Here is a 16,698-nt window from a genome sequence, read left to right on the forward strand (position 1 = left end):
TCTTTCTCTCTTTCTCTCTTTCTCTCTCTCTCTCTCTCTTTCTCTCTTTCTCTCTTTCTTTCTTTTTCTTTCTTTCTTCTTTCTTCTTTTTCTCACCTGTGTTCCTTTTGAGTTGTGCAACCATGGCCTTAGGTCATAAAACCTGAATGGCTGAGAATGGATGTGTTTAACTGTTTTATTGAGGGAGAATAAAATATTCATGTTTGCCTCAAGTGTCAGTGTGTTTGATGCTTTGTTAAGTGTTGAAAATGTGGTACCATTTAAGAGAACTTAAGACTCCTGTGGAAAGGCACTTTATCTTTATTGGTGAAATGCCAACATCCTACATTTGAGTCTTAGACCTTGTGAGTGGAGATCACCAAGTACCCATTGAATATTTCTAGCACTAATAAAAACATGGTTTTCCAGAATGCCAAGGTTTTGTTCCTCACCTACCTCTCTGAACGCATAGTATTTAGGGTGAATGTTGACTGCTTTCTCAGCTCCTTACGCTAGAAAAAGTCTTTGCCTAAAATTTTCATTAGTCCCAAGTCTGTGAACTACAACAATGAAACCCAAATAACAAAAATGAAACGGTTTTGCCTAAGGCTGAAGTACATCTTTGAGTCACAGCTCCCTGGGTAGAAAGACTTTCTGCTGAGATGAAAGAAACCTTTAAAATATTTTAGATATTAAAGTAATTGCTGAAATGATAATTGGCAAAAGAAGAAATGTTCTATTATTCTATTAAATATTTTAGAAGTGCTAGTGATTAAGACTCTGGAGATGTGTAGGTGGTAGCACAATTTGGAAATAGATATATGAAAGCCTTCCAATATACGTGCAGTAAAAAGCGACACGTAGCGTCCGGCATCTGTTAAGAGTTCAATTATTCAATAAATAGTAGATAGTATGGCACCTTGTTGGGACTTTTCGGTACACAGACATAAATGTGAGCATGTAATAACTGAACAGTGTTGATGAGGTGTTTGTTTATGTGTATTACAGTCAAACCTTGAATAATGTGGGGGTTCAGGGAGCCAACCCCGACACATACAGTTGAACATCCTCGTATAACTTTGACTCCCCAAAAACTTAACTACCAATAGCCTACCATTGATCAGAAGCCTTACCGACCACATAAACAGTCAATTAACATATTTTGTATATGTGTTATATACTGTATTCCTACAATAATAAAAAAATGTGACTAAGAAAATCATAAGGAAGAGAAAAATAGATTTATAGAACTGTACCGTATTTTTTGAAAAAGCACAAAAAGTGGACCCGTGACGTTCACACGTGTGCTGTTTATAGGTCAGCTGTAGTTTTCTTTGGCTGCTAGAGCAAAGTCCTACAAACTGGTGGCTTACGATGACAGAAATTTATTCTCTCCTAGATCAGGAAGCCAAAAGCCGAAAAGCCAGGGTGTCAGCAGGGACATGTTCCCTCTGGAAACCCTAACACACCCTCCTTCTGCCCTGTGTGTCTCTCTGTGACCTCTCTTCTGATAAGGATTTGGGGCCCACCCTAAATTCAGGATGATTTCATCTCCAGATCCCTAACGAATTACATCTGCAAAGACCTTTCTTCCAAATAAGGTCACATTCTGAGATTCTGGGTGGACATCAATTTTTAGGAAGCACTATTCATCCTTAGGATATCTGGGGTGGGGGGGCGCGGATAAGAAGATGCCGTCCCAAAATATGCCACTTTGGCATAAGGTTATTTTGAGCTGAAGACAATGAAGAAGTAGCAGATGCAGAAAGAGCGCTGTGCCGTCCCACTATCTGCCCTAAAGCAGGGCATCCATTTGCCTTCATGAGGGTATATCCCTCCCCCTCCCCCGTACCAGGAGAACAGCCTTATCACTGGAGACAGGTCAACAAACAAAACTTACTAAAATAATCCTTATCTTCCATTAGTTTCCCCCCATATATTTACCCTCCCACAATTGACTACCCGTAGATGCCCAAACCCCTTTGCCTTTACTTGTTGCTTACATACAATTCATTGTCCTTTGTTAAAATGGCATATAAGCTCCTTAGTCTAACTCCTTCTTTAGGCTCTTCTTTCGTATGAAGGACTCCATATGCACAAATAAACCCTTTCTATTGTTAATCTGTGTTTTATCATTTTAATTCACAGGCCTCATTACTATAAGATAAGAGGGTAGAGGAAAACGTTTTCCTCCCCTGCGTATGCATGGATGCTGAACTATATCCTCAATTTCTCCCCCTGCAAAACAGAAGCGTAGAACACAGTGTCTGGAATGTGAGGATTCTGTATGACCATTCACCCCAACCCCCAACAGGGAACCGTAGCAGACCACACCAAAGTTATGCATGCCAGGCTTTAGCTCAGCCTACAGGAGACCTTGAGTAGGGACTAAAGCAATTTGCATAGGCTTTCTCCCCTTCAATCCCACACTTAGACTTGGAGAGTTCCCCCTCACGGGAAAGAAAGACTTTCTTCCATGGAAAGGAGAACTGGCCCCACAGTCTAGGATAGTCAGGCCAAGAGCTTCTTCACTGGGGGCTGGTACACACAGCTTGGGGTCGAGTGGGCATAGGCAACAGTGACAAATAGGCTTTCTTTACCAGGGCAGCCAAGCAGGAGGGAAGGAACTCAAAAGAGTGGAACCTCTTGCCACCGCAGCTTTGTGGAAGTAGAAATTGAGGGAGGCGTGCTTTCTTTATGAGAACACTCCCAACAACCAAAGAGGAGACTGTTGCCTTGTGATAGGACACTGAATGTCAGACACTAGAGGGAAAAAAAATTAACACAGTGATTGATCATTTCAAATAGACTTCTTCCAAGTTTGCTCAATTACGAGTAGCAGACCACGACTTCCAACCCCCGCTACCCACAAGATAATTCTTTGATGGGTCTTAGATTGTACAAAAGAGAGTTTGCAGTTTTAAGGCTTTAGGAAACTTGGTCCTGTGGTTGTCCCCAGCTTTTGGCTGATAAACAATTTCTTCCTTGTTGCCTGTAAGTCAGTTATTATAAATATGACACTTTGGCCTGACCTACATAATTCTCACCAACACCTATAATTGCCATAATAACTCTTGTCCTTGTAGCATGAAAACGGCCATAGACTATATAGAAGCCAATGGGTGTGGTTGTGTGCCAATAAAACTTTATTTACAAAGCCAGACAGAAGGCCAGATTTGGCCCATGCGCCATAATGTGTCAACCCCCACTATACACCGTAAGTCGAGCCTGAGCCTTTTATCTTCGAGGAAGGAGAGCTTAGAGGTCCAAGATTCCAGCTCAGTGTTCTCACATTACCCCAGAATGGCTTTTATCCCTTGATTTCAATGAATACAACCATGCAGAGGGAAGAGCTAATCCAATGTCAATGATACCAAATGTAGAAATAATGGCATGCAAATCTTTGTGTTTTGAAAAGATCATCATGTGGCTCCTTCTATAACAGCTATCTAGAATTCTTGAGTTCTTTTCATGGAATACCATCTCTAAGTGGTAACAATAAATATATCTTCAAGTGTCAGGAAATTCATATTATAATATAAGGTTATCTTCTGTAATGCTGTGGCTTCTACAACATCTTTTTAAGGAAGACTCTCCCAGTAACACACATCTCCCCCCACACTTTGGCAAGACTGTCAGTAAGGATAAAAATCTGTCTTGCCTTAGCCACAGAAGGAAGATGGCGGCTGAGTAGGAGGACCCTAGACTCCTCTCGTCCCACGAACACAACTAAGTAACTATCAAATCATCCTAGGGCGCCTGGGTGGCTCAGTTGGTTAAGCGACTGCCTTTGGCTCAGGTCATGATCCTGGAGTCCCGGGATCGAGTCCTGCATCGGGCTCCCTGCTCGGCGGGGAGTCTGCTTCTCCCTCTGACCCTCCCCCTTCTCATGCTCTCTCTGTCTTATTCTCTCTCTCAAATAAATAAATAAATAAAATATTTAAAAAAAAAAATCATCCTAAATGCCCCAGGAGCCGATCTGAGGACTGACAGAACAGACTCCACAACTAAAGGCACATCAAAGAAGCCATGAGTCTTAGGGGGGAAAAAAGTCTCCTTTGGGAATTCTTACCACTTCAAAACTTCCTAAGGAAGAAAGGCGACAAAATCATCTGCAGCTACATCCATGATAAATCATGTTCAATCCAGATAGAATAAAGAATAAACACAAATTAGGCACAGTTTGTTCTCACTACCAAACTTTAAAAGGACAGACTCCTAATAACACTTTAAGAAGACAATTTTTTAATAGATTTGAGTCCATGGAGGCTAAAGAAAAAAAAAAAGAAGTTTCTCAAAATAATTGCTTTATCTTGCTATTTTCGGTCATTTCCAACTGCTGAAGGATTTTTAAAAATCTGCCCAATTTGTGACTCCCAGGTGCAAAGTTCCTTCTACAAAACAGGTTACTGAAAACCTTTCTCTTAAATTATATTTTGCTCTGCACCCATGAGTGATATGAAATAGCCATATTTTTGTATATCACACATCTGGACACAGAGAAGCAGAAGTTTTCTTAAAGTTCAACAGCATAATAAATTAATGATGAGTTTTTTAAAAATGTCTTGGGAGAAGGGAAATTGGATTACCCCCATTTTCTTAAGTGTAAAAGATTTCACCAGATCTCTTAAAATGAGGGATGGAACCTAGAGATAAAAAGTCACGGTTCACATAAATCAATGGAGCCAAAGAGCTGAGAACAAGTTTTCAAAAGGATGATTTTAAGCATACATTATAATCGCTTTGCCACAGTACTTACCCATTATCTGCTTTTTTTTTTTTTTAATTATTACCAATTTTCTGGGACGTAATGGATAATTGTGCTTAGGAATTTGAAAGTCAAATGTGACATTTGCGTAAAGGTTTCCTGTTCACCTTTGCACTTTTTAGTTTTGGCGGGATTGGCATTGCAAAAGAAAAAAAGTTGCTTTGTGAAGGTGGTTCTTAAATTGATATAATTCGTGTGAACCTTGACCTGAAACGGTAGCTTGCTGCGCTTTATGAGGTTTGATCTGTGCTTTAATCCTTCCCTGGGAACAAATGCTTAACTCTGCAAGGATGAAAGCGGCGGCCAGGGCGGGGGGGGGGGGGGCTTGGTTTACCAAGGACAACGCATGAGATACACATTTCCAGGAAGGTGGCAGAAAAGAGAAAAATCTGTGCCTGTCACCCTGCACGATTACGAACTGCAGAAACACACGCATCCTGTGTATAATCACAGGGGAAAGTTCTTCCTGGCAAGCGCCGTCCATCATCCATCAGCCGCTGGATTGCAAGGGATGAGGGAGCCCAGGTCAGCGTGCCTTGACCTGTCCGAGATGAAGTCATCGTCCTGCCCGGAAGGCTCCACTCTGTGACTGCCAAACTGAGCTAATAAGCAGTTGCCGGGCCAAGGAATGAAGAGAGGCGTGGTTTTGGAAGTTTGCTTTAGGCAGTTCTTGTGTATGGGCGTGCCCATAAACACATGCACACACATACATTTATGGATAGACATATATTTAATTAAAGAAGAGGCTGCTTGCATAAGGTGTTCACAGAGATAAGTGATGAGCTAATTTTTACTAATTTAAAAGCTTTGGGGCATGAACCTGCTTAAGAGTTGAATGTCTTGAAGGTAGCATTTTAAACATGAAAGATGTTTTTGATGGAGCAAGAGAGATTGTTAACCTACTCGCCCCACGGAGGCTTCCGGAAGGGTAGGAGAGAACTGTGGAGGAAAATGATTGATCTTGTCTATCTCGGAGTGAGTCTTCGGGGTATAGGCTGGGTCCTGTCCACTGCAGCAGAAGTCCACAAAATCCTTTGCCTCCAGCAGAGCTTCTTGCTGCCTCTCTTAAATTTTCTGATTTTACACTGACTTGCTCGGTCGCAGTTACGAACAGAAACAGAAATAGCAAAAGCCATTACTTTATCGGCTCTATACACTTCCATCCTGTGGTGTATAACAAATCTACCTAATTATTCCCTTTGCGTTAGACATTTTTGCTCTTAAACAGAACACGAGCTCAAACGTTGACGTCCTTAGTTTTTATCTCTCCTCCTTTCAGGAGCAAGCTTCTCAGGGTACCGCTCCACGCTTGCTGTCTCCATGCACTAACTCCCATTCCCTCCTGGGCCAATTTCAGCTTGGCTTCTGGCCCTTTCATCCCTGCCCCTCAAACAGTTGTCACAAGGACTCTGTGTCATTGATGGCGACACACCTGTTTTGTTTTGTTTTGTTTTGTTTTGTTTTTAAAGCTTTGTTTTTATGGGATTTCTTGCCAGCGTGGCCCCTTGGCCACTTCCCCATGGCGTGTCATTGTTTCTTACTTTCCCTGTAACCTTTTGCAGGCTCATCCTCCTCTGCCAGAGGGTTATGTGTTACAGATGAGCAGGTCTTTGTCCTGAGCCCCCTCTTGCTCTTCCTCTGGAAATGTCTCGCCAAGCTACCGTACTCAATCTGGCAGCTTCGTGGAGAAGCACCTGTTGATGAGATGGAACGCTTACAAAGTGTTCACACCACACACTCAACACACCTAATCCTCATAATATCTCTAGGAGGTAGGTCTTAATATTCTTATTGCCCTTCAACAGGTGAGAAAACCAAGGCATATAAAGATTATGGAACTTGCCCAAGGTCAGCATCTAGGGTGTAGCAGAGATGGGATTGAATCTAATCTCTTTGTGCTCGTAGCCATTACACGCATTACACTATCTCCTGATCTCCGGATCTGTTTATCCAGGTGCCTCTTTGTGTTTTCCAAGCTCAACACGTCTGAAACTACACAAATGAAGTCGGGAAACTCTGTTTCTCTTTGGACAAGACCACCATCCATCGGAAACCTCAGAGTCACTGCAGTGCCTCTGCAGGCATTAGAACATCTAGCCCTGGCAGGAGGAGAGACTGAACCAATGCACATGTTGTGACTTTATGCAAGTGCATTTGGGGAGCTACCATTGAGTTTAGAGCGAGGCTCCCATCCTTCAGGTCGCAAGAGGGCACTGGAGCCAAGCATCACACTGAAGTTCCCGGAGGAAAAGGACAGAGAAAACCAAGGTGTAGAGCTGAGACCTTGCCCCAAAGGAAAGTTTGAGAGAACAGCCCCCAGTCTCCTAGTGGTGAAGTGGACCCATCCTCCTTGCCTCTGTCTCATTTAGAGGCACAGCTGTCCTGGGGTCATCTTTGTCCTGTGGAAGACCTGGAAGTTTCTTTTCTTCACCCTGTACCCCTTGCACCACCCTTATTAACGCCTCTGTACACCCCTGGAAAGCGGCAAAGTTCTGTTTCTCACATCGGCCTGGGGTAAAAGGAAATGGTCGGTAACACGGCTCCATCATATGAAAGGATATATAGAGACATCATAGAAAGGAAGGTTGGTATAGGGCATAGGACAGCAAGAGCCAAGGGAGCAGTGCATTTTGGCAAAGTGTGATTTTTTTTTTTTTGTACACCAGTATAAAACGGGGTTGCTAGATAAAATACAAGGCACCCATTTAAATTTGAATTTCACATCGGTATGGATGGAACATACTCCGAAAAAGAATGATCTGTTGCTTATCTGACATTCAGATTTAACTAAGTATCCCTTATTTGTTCTTATTTGTTAAATATGGCAGCCTTAGTACGAAGTAATTCCTGTGCAATATATGGGCCTCTAGTTTCTGATCTGTGCAAGTACGCGATTGATACCAGCGGTCAGGAAGAAATATTTAAGTCATGATAATGTTTCTCTAAGACCATGCTTTTCAAACTGCGATCCACATATCCCTAGTGTGTGAAACAGTGATCTGGAGTTTACAAAGTTATGGGATAAATATGGTTCAGTTCTTTGAGGTGTCAAATATGGGGAGCGGCAAGTAATTTATAGCACATTTCTGGGGAGGTATCAGTTTGACTAAGTGGGAACTAGTTTTTAACGCATCTTTTTGGATGTGCCCATTTTTGGTAATTTATAGTTTTCTTTTTATATTGCACCCAATATTGGGATATTCTTATAGGAGGGAGTGACAAATTTACTTGAGTGTACAAAAATAAACGTAAGATATTGAAGAAAATTTACAAGTCATTATTGCACATCCCAAGAATCGCTGCATGCTAGAGTTATGGCATCTAAGTTGGAAAGGTTGAGAAGGATGGTTCCAGCCCAGAGATATCCACAAAATGAGATGAACAGAGTGGATCTGAATCAGCTCAGGGGTCCCATAGGGTTCTAAGCACGGGGACGAACTCATGGTCCCAGGTACAAGTGTCAGCCCTCACAATGGGAGCTTTATTTGGGAAGGAACACGGGAGCATTCTTTTTCTTAAAGGAGAGAAAATTCCTTCCCAGCGTCCTCAATGTCATTTACTCACCACCTCATAAAAAGACAGGGTAGCCCTTGCTAGTTGGGTCATCCTACTGACCACAGTAGAGTAATTTTTAGTTACTTTCAGACTTAGAGGCACTATAAAGAATCACTTTCCTAATATTCATTGGCGATTGTTGCTAAGACACTTTTGTGGGGGAAGAAAACAAACCCAACGTGGTACCAGCTACTAAAAGAAATAGAATGATTTTAGTGATGTTGGTGAGATTTTATTACAACCTGCCCCAGACAAGCCAAGCCAACGGACAGACTTTCCTACCTCCTCAAGAGCCGGTGGTAAAATGAGGTCATTCTCTACGAAGCACAGAAATGCTGTTGGAATAATTCCGAGTTCCATTCTTGGTAGCAACAAATGGGTGATAAAATGGCTTTGTAAAAATATAGAGAGTGGTTAAGGAAGGGCAGATATAGCTATCTTACATTTGCAATAATTGTTTGTAGACTAAAGAACAGGATGGCATTAATTAAACTAAATTAGTGCTGAGCTGCCTCCTTGTTCCCTTTCAAAGGCTTTGTGTTACATTCTGTTTTCTTGGAATTAGAGTCCTTTTATTTATTTTTTTTTAAAGGAGAACAGAGTCTTCCAAGAAAAGATCTTGCTTTTCAGACCTGTAATTTAAGTTTTGCTTTTCCCATTTGAGTGTGCCCATAATTCTTGCTTCCTTTGTGTTTTCTATTGTGTGTTTATTCAGTTATATTTTTAGACACTAATTCCATAGCGCACGCCTGTCTGTTAGCAGAAGGCTGAGAGGCAGACACAGGTGCAGAATTTGTTTGAAGGATTTGTCTGTCCAGGCTCTCCAAAGAGCAATTCCTCCATCATAAAACAACGTCGTCTTGGTAAAGAGCATGGTGTACCAGGACAGAGTCTACCCAGAAACTTCAAAGTGTGGGAATCCACTGGTCTGGCTTCTGCATCCTCGCTCCCTGTCACCTCTATCACTGGCTCACAGATCAAACCCTGTCACCCCACTTGTTCATGCACACATGGCTGAATGGCGCACCACAATTTATCTGTTGCTTAAATAGGGTTTGAAGGGGAGAAGCACAAATGGAGACCTGTAATCCTTGGCTTGTGGCAGATCAACATAGGAGAGAAAGAGAAAAAAAATCCAGAGTTCAGAAAGATAAGAAAAATGAATCACCTGGTTACCAGCATATTTACAACTAAGTGTTTGGGTCACACTGTCTAGATATTGGATCTGAAGGAGTGATCTGATTTCTTTTTATTAAAAAAGAAACACCTTTTAATTGGAATCAGAGGCAGAAATGTGTCCCTTAAAAGCAGAATATAAAGAAAATTAAAATAGAAGGTAGAAGAGAGCTTTTTCTTTGTTTATTCATTTCATTTTTTTCAAGACATGTTGTGCATCATATTTGTACTTGGGCATCATAATATTTACCAACTGGTCTCAAGCACCAACATATCATAACTCCTCCTTCCTTGGAACATTCTGGCACCTAAGAAGTACGTAACCAAATCCCTGTCCCTGCAGCAAATGCTTATAATGCCCAAGTGCTTACGAGAAGAACAAATCTGTTAGAATACATTTAATAGCTATAGTTTATATTGACATTGTACTTTTTTTTTTTTTTTGAAGAAAAATGCAAGTAGCTCCAAAAGGACCATAATTCAGACAGTGGTCTCTGGAAACTCTAGTTCTGTTCTTCTTATGCAACTGCCCTCAAGTCTTTCAGCTCTTTCTACTGGTAGTCAGCATTCACTCAACAATTGGTTATCACACAATTCCTTGGCATGGGGATTGCAGTCGTCGACGAAACAGATAGACATCCATGCCATCGTGAGACTTATGTGCTAATGGGGGAGACGGGTCATAGATATGGTGATAAGTACATAAAGTATGCAGTATGTTGGATGGAGATGCCATTTCCAAGAGCACAAAGAAACAGGGACTATTAAGCATCAAGGCTGTGGTTGAAATGTGGGACAGTGCGCTGGGGAGGAATTCCTGCGATGTGGAATTTGCAGGTGCCTGAAGGAAATGAAAGCAGTCACAAGGTTGCTGGGCTGGGAGCAGGTGGAAAGGCCCTATGGAGAGGGGACGAGTTTGGGGGCCAACAAAGGGGAAAGGAAGTTGAAGCACAAAAGAGTGTGTGTGGGTGGCCGAATACACATCTAGCAAGTCATGAGGGACGAGACAGCCCACAGTGTGGAGAGTCAGCGTAAAGCCTGTGAGCTTGAGTAGATGGGGAGCGAGGTGATGTGGAAGCCGTTTGCTGAGATGGTTGATGAGGTGTCCTAACAGTTTAGTAGGCCGGTGGGATGGTGGGGGCAGTTCACACAAAGGGGGGGGCCTCAGAGAGACCAGATGATGGTACCAGGGCATTGGTGAGAAGTCGTGTGATTCAGATGATGGTACCAGGGCATTGGTGAGAAGTGGTGTGATTCAGATGATGGTACCAGGGCATTGGTGAGAAGTCGTGTGATTCTGGATGCATCTTGGTGGATTTTTTAGCAGGCCCCATGAGGGCTGAAGGAGATAGCTGGCGACTGAGGGTCACAGGCACGTTTGTGGCTGAGGAACTGTAAGACACGCGCAGTGTGGAAATTAGCAGAAGGCTGAGGGCGTGGCTGATTCGAGGCCGAGAACAAGACCTCGCTTTAGGATGTGCATTGTCTGAGCTGTCAGATATCTAAGTGAAGATGTGATACAGGGACGATCGTATATTTCTGGAATTCAGGGGAAGGGTCTACGAATTTGGGAGTCATCAGTGTCCAGGTGGTATTTAAAACCATGAGGCTCAATGAATCACTCAGGAGTAAGTGTAGACAGAGAGAGAGAGAGGAAGCCCAAGGATTGAGTGCTGGGCGTTCTTGCCCAGAGGACAGGAGATAAGAAAGATGGGGCGAACCAAGGAAGCAGGCGAGAAGGCCCACCCAGAAATCCAGGAGGCAAATAGGGAGAGAGCAGAAAACTCTTCGAGGGAGGAAGTGCGCTCAACAAAGTCCCATGCCTTTGGGACGTCAAGTTAGAGGCGATGTCGGGGTCCTGACTGCACGGGCCCCCACCTTTGGCCCCTCTGTCTCATTCACGCCCACACGCAGTGGCCTCCCTCGGAGCTCCGTGCTCTGGCACCCACGCCTGTCCATGAATCCCCAACCTGAGTGCAGGAAGACCTGTTCTGCCCCAAAGGGGGGCCCACAGAAGGGCCCCACTTCAGGTCACTAGTAGACGTCACTGGGGCACAGATGGGGCCACTGTATTTTTTTGTTTGTTTTTTTAAAGTGGTAAAAACAGATTTTGTGCAGGACTATTGCAATAGGGGAAAAGAAAACTCACAGTAGAATGGGGGCTCAGTTCTTTTTTTTTTTAATTTTTATTTAAATTCAATGAACATATAAAGTATTATTGATTCCAGAGGTAGAGGTCAGTGATTCATCAGTCTTACAGAACAGCCGGTGCTCATTACACCCCGCGCCCTCCTTAGTGCCCATCACCCAGTGAGCCCATCGCCCACGCCCCTCCCCTCCGGCAACCCTCAGTTTGTTTCCTGGAGTGAAGAGTCTCTTACGGTTTCTCTCCCTCTCTGGTTTCATCTTGTTTCATTTGTTTCCTCTCTTCGGCTATGATCCTCTTGTTTTGTTTCTTAAATCCCACATATCAGCGAGATCATATGATAATTGTCTTTCTCTGAGTGACTTCTTGCCCTTAGCATTGACTTATTTCACTCAGCATAACACCCTCTAGCTCCATCCACCTCGTTGCCAGTGTCAAGATTTCATTTTTCTTGATGGCCGAGTAGTATTCCATTGTGTATATATATACCACCTCTTCTTTTTCCATCCGTCAGTGGGCATCTGGGCTCCTTCCATTATTTGGCTATTGTGGACCTTGCTGCCATCTTTTAAAAACGATTTTTATTTATTTGAGAGAGTGAGAATGAGAGAGATCAGAGCGGGAGAGGAGGAAGCAGACTCCCTGCCGAGCGGGCAGCCCAATGCGGGGCTCGATCCCAGGACCCCGGGACCACGACCTGAGCCGAAGGCAGACGCTTAACCGAAGGAGCCACCCAGGCGCCCCCAGATGGTGCCACTTTAGATAATGAGTAGGAAGCCTCCAGCACACAGAGGGCCCCGTTGTAAACACTTTTCATTCCCACAGTACGTTGTCCTGGATAAAGCTCTGTGTAAACAGTATTGAGTGACTGGCTTCATTTCCCAGCCTTTATGGGCCTTTTCAGTCTGCAGGATGCTATGCTGACCCTCCTCCACCTTCTAACAGGAGGTGTGCGAAATAACCATTGGCTTCGCAGCACGGAGATCACTAGTGATTTTGACTGGTGGTGGTGGTGATGGAGTGACTGGGGAGGATCCAGGGCAAAATAGTAGAAAAGAAGCTGGAAACATGATCATAGGCCATTCTTTCTAGGAACTGTGTGATTAGGAACACAGAACAATGTGATGGTTGCATGAGGTGGAAGGAAGCTCAACGGAGGGTCTGCTCATTTTGTTTAAGATGGGAGAAATGATAGCCCATTTGTTTGCTGGGGAGAACAGGGAATGGGTCCAGCAGAGAGAATGGGATTCCGCAGGAGGGAGACGGCACTTTGCGGGGAGCAGAGGCAGGAGAGGTGCTGGGCACGTGTTCGAATCCTCTTGCTAATCTTTCCACTTGCCTCAGCCAAGTAGGAAACAATACTGTGATCTCAGAGTGCAGGTGGGGGCGGACGTGGAAATTCAAGGAGCCAGGAAGAGTCATTGAGGAGGGCGGTAAATGACCAAGGCGTAGAGACATAGAATATGCTTACCCGCCTGCGTGGCAAGACTTCCTTGGGGATTTCCGATCTCTCGTCTTGAAATGAAGCATCCAGCGTGATCTGGCTGCGTTCTGGCAAAAGCCACACCCAGCTGGGGTGTGTTCAGACACGGCATAGGTGAATAGTGGCGTTTAAGTATCTGTTTCAGCAGAGGAGCACAAGGGAGTAAGGAGGAGGAGGGGAGAGAATTCAGGGCACGTGTAAACGACATTATAATGTTTGACCGCAAAATTAGAGTATAAGACAGGGGGAAAATGAGTTCAAGAAGGCTGTGAGGAATCATGAAAAATGGTAGGATCAAGGGAGGGGAAGGTTCCGTTTGGATGGTGTAATTGTAAGCTTTGGGTAAGACGTAGACTGTAGAAAAAATAGGAGGAAGTGGTCTAGGGGGGGCGAGCTGGCCTTTGTAAAGAAGAGGCACCATTCATATTTGCAAAATAAAGGGTATGGCCAGAGGAACAAGTGGCTGAAATGTGTGTGGGGCAAGACCACTGGGACACCCACCGAAAAGCCCAGAGTTGGTATGAAGATGAGTTTAGGCTGAAGACATTTCAGATTCCACAGAGGCAGAAAGAAGGTTCTGTTTTTATGAGCCCTTTCTTCTAAATTTTCATTTTGATTTAAAAGTCCTTCTCTTGTAATTCTGTGCGGCAGAATTAATGAAGGCACCAAGTGAGAACCAAATGGGTAGCAATGCAAGAGAATTCAGGAGGGGGCGCCTGGGTGGCTCAGTCGGTTAAGCGACTGCCTTCGGCTCAGGTCACGATCCTGGAGTCCCGGGATCGAGTCCCGCATCGGGCTCCCTGCTGGGCGGGGAGTCTGCTTCTCCCTCTGACCCTCCCCCCTCTCATGTGCTCTCGCTCTCTCAAATGAATAAATAAAATCTTAAAAAAAAAAAAAGAGAGAATTCAGGAGACGCATCCCTGGGCTTCTGAATTTCAGTGAGAGATGTATCCTCGCATCGGGATTTTCTACTTCCATTGGCAGGATAGGGTGCAGAGGAAGGAGACTTTCTGAAGGTCAGGATAGCATCGGTCATGTACGTTTCAGCATTTCACAGAAGAGCTCGAGATGAAAGAAGGTTTGCACTCCCAGCTGCGATGCATCTCAGCTTCCATGCAGTAGGACCCTGAATGTTACTGGACTCGGAGGGTCTGAATTGATGTCTGTGACCCTGGCTCACGAATGTCAGTGTCACTGGAGGCTCATCACTTTCACTGCAGATGAGGGGATCACAGTATTTCTAGTACTGTTTGATTTGAGCTGTTGAGATGTCCTGATTCAATATGCATTTGTGGACTGCCTGTCTGCAAAGAGCTGTGGGAGGGACCTTGGCTAATCAAAGGCGAGTCAAGAGCAGAGTGATAAGGGCTGATATCTCTGGCATCCTCCACAGTTCATGTCTTTTTTTTTTTTTTAAGGTTCGTTGAAAAGCAAGAAAATGTTATGGGGGCAGGGGAAGGTTTAGATCTGACGCTGCTTCGAGATGCATGACTCCGATGTCAGCCAGAGGTCTGGGGTCGTTAATCTTTAGCGACAGTTCCTTCAGAATGCGTGTGCTGACCCACGTGGCAGGATTTCCACGTGGCTTCTGTCTCTTTTTCCCCCAGGGCGGCCGAACTACCCATCGCCACCCTGTTGTCCGGGGCCTCTCCTTGCTTGGTGTGATTTGGGCAATACATCCACTGGTCACAAAGCCAAGAATCAGGTGATGGTGTATACGCACAACCCTAACACCATCCTTTAGGAGCCAGGTCAAGTTCTACTTTGTAGTATCTCCCATTGAACCACCCCCTTACATGATAATTACAGAGGCATTACACACTGAAGTCTGAAGCAACAATTTAGAATGAATACAGATTACAAGTCGGAAATCCGCAGGCTTCTTTCACCGTACGCCATCCCTACTTTATTTTTAGAGAATTTTTTTCCAATGGCTACCATTGGGTTTTTTATTTTGTTTTTGTTTTTCTTTTTGTTTTCAGTGGCTATTTGTTTACTAACTTGATGTTTTCAAACTTGCTAATATGTTTGCAAGATGTAGGAAGTTTTTAATTTAAAATCAAAGTCAAGGGGCGCCTGGGTGGCTCAGTTGGTTAAGCATCTGCCTCCGGCTCAGGTCATGATCCCAGCATCCTGGGATCCGGCCCCGCATCAGGCTCCTTGCTCCGTGAGCCTGCTTCTCCCTCTCCCTCTACCCCTCCCCTGTTTGTGCTCTCTCTCTCTCTCTTGCTCCTCTCTCTCTTGAATAAATAAATAAAATCTTTAAAAAAATAAATAAGAAAAAGAAGGAAAAAAACTCTGGCATTTTGCATTGCCCACCCCCCCTGCATGTTTTTAAGGTATTTTAGTGCATGTTTTCCATAAACATAAAAAGAACAAAATGTTAAAGTTTTGTGGATCCTGAATACTTTTTCTTTCATTTTACTGACAAAACTCTACACAGACATAGAAATAATACTTTTATTAATTGCAACATTGTTTTACAAATTTTTTCAGTGAGCATCCAATGAAAGCACTGGATATTATGAATGCTAAGCTTTGAAGCAAAATAAAACATTACATTTTCTTCCAAGTAGACACGCTTCTGACTAAAAGCTGTCAAAATCAAATGAAAATGCCAGTTGCATTAGGGAATGAAGTTATGTATTTGCAGGGTTGGTTTGGCAGCTGCCAAATTGTATCAGTAGCCAGAGCTTTGTCCATCTTCCTGCTCTACCTTCTGTATCACGGGGATGTGGGCCTTGTGGTCACGTGATGGCTGCTGGACTTCCAGGCATCACATCTGCATTCCAGGTAGTAAAGAAGGGGCAAAACAGCAAAGGGGGAAGAGCTGAGGGAAACCTGCCGAGTCTGACTCTTAGTAAACTTAATGAGCTGAGGAATCAAACCAGTACTTCTTAAATGTCTTTTTGTTTTTGATTATATTTTTTTCCGTCTTGTTGTATAGATTGGTTCTTTTGATAGTCTTAGTTGCAAAGAAATCTGGGGATGTGAGAGAAGAAGGAAAGGAAAAAGGAGGAATGAAACCAGGAAAGTGCATGGCCATGTCGGTGGCCAGGTGGAAATGTAAATGCATGGCTGTGCTGGTTAAGTGTATTTGTCAAGTTAACTGGATCAGGGGGTAGCCAGGTATTTGGCTGAACATTATTTCTGGGTGCATGTCTGAGGGTGTTGCCTGGTGAGATGAGCTCTTGACATAGTACACTGAGTAAAGCTGATAACCCTTTCCAATGTGGGTGGGCCTCACTCGATCTGTTGATGGTTTGAATAGAACAAAAGAGTGGAGCACAGGAGAATTTGCCCGTTTTTGTCGGACTGGTTAAGCTGGGACCTGCCCTCAGACTGCAGCTCATACCATTGGCTCCCCTGGTTCTCAGGCCTCCAGACTGGTGCTGAGTTATACCACTCCTCTCCTGGGTCTTCAGTGTGCAGGGGGCAGATCAGGGGATTTCTCAGCCTGCATGATCGTGACTGATTCTTGCCGAAAAATCTTTCTTATGTATGTATATAAAGGAAACATGGAAACATAGAGGGTGAATATCTATACAGGAGACATGGAAACATAGAGGGTGAATATCTGTACAGGAGACA

The 16,698-nt window shown here is 43.9% G+C and overlaps 1 protein-coding gene across 1 annotated transcript in view; it reads left to right on the top strand.

The window, feature by feature from the left end:
* Window positions 1–16,698, top strand: part of PUDP (pseudouridine 5'-phosphatase) — a 365,242-nt gene that overhangs the window by 166,845 nt on the left and 181,699 nt on the right. The gene's annotated exons all lie outside the window — the stretch shown is intronic.

Source organism: Callorhinus ursinus, unplaced genomic scaffold (assembly GCF_003265705.2).
Source record: "Callorhinus ursinus isolate GAN/ISIS: 27379988/994484 unplaced genomic scaffold, GSC_fseal_2.0 scaffold16, whole genome shotgun sequence".
In the NCBI taxonomy this organism is placed as follows: domain Eukaryota; kingdom Metazoa; phylum Chordata; class Mammalia; order Carnivora; family Otariidae; genus Callorhinus; species Callorhinus ursinus.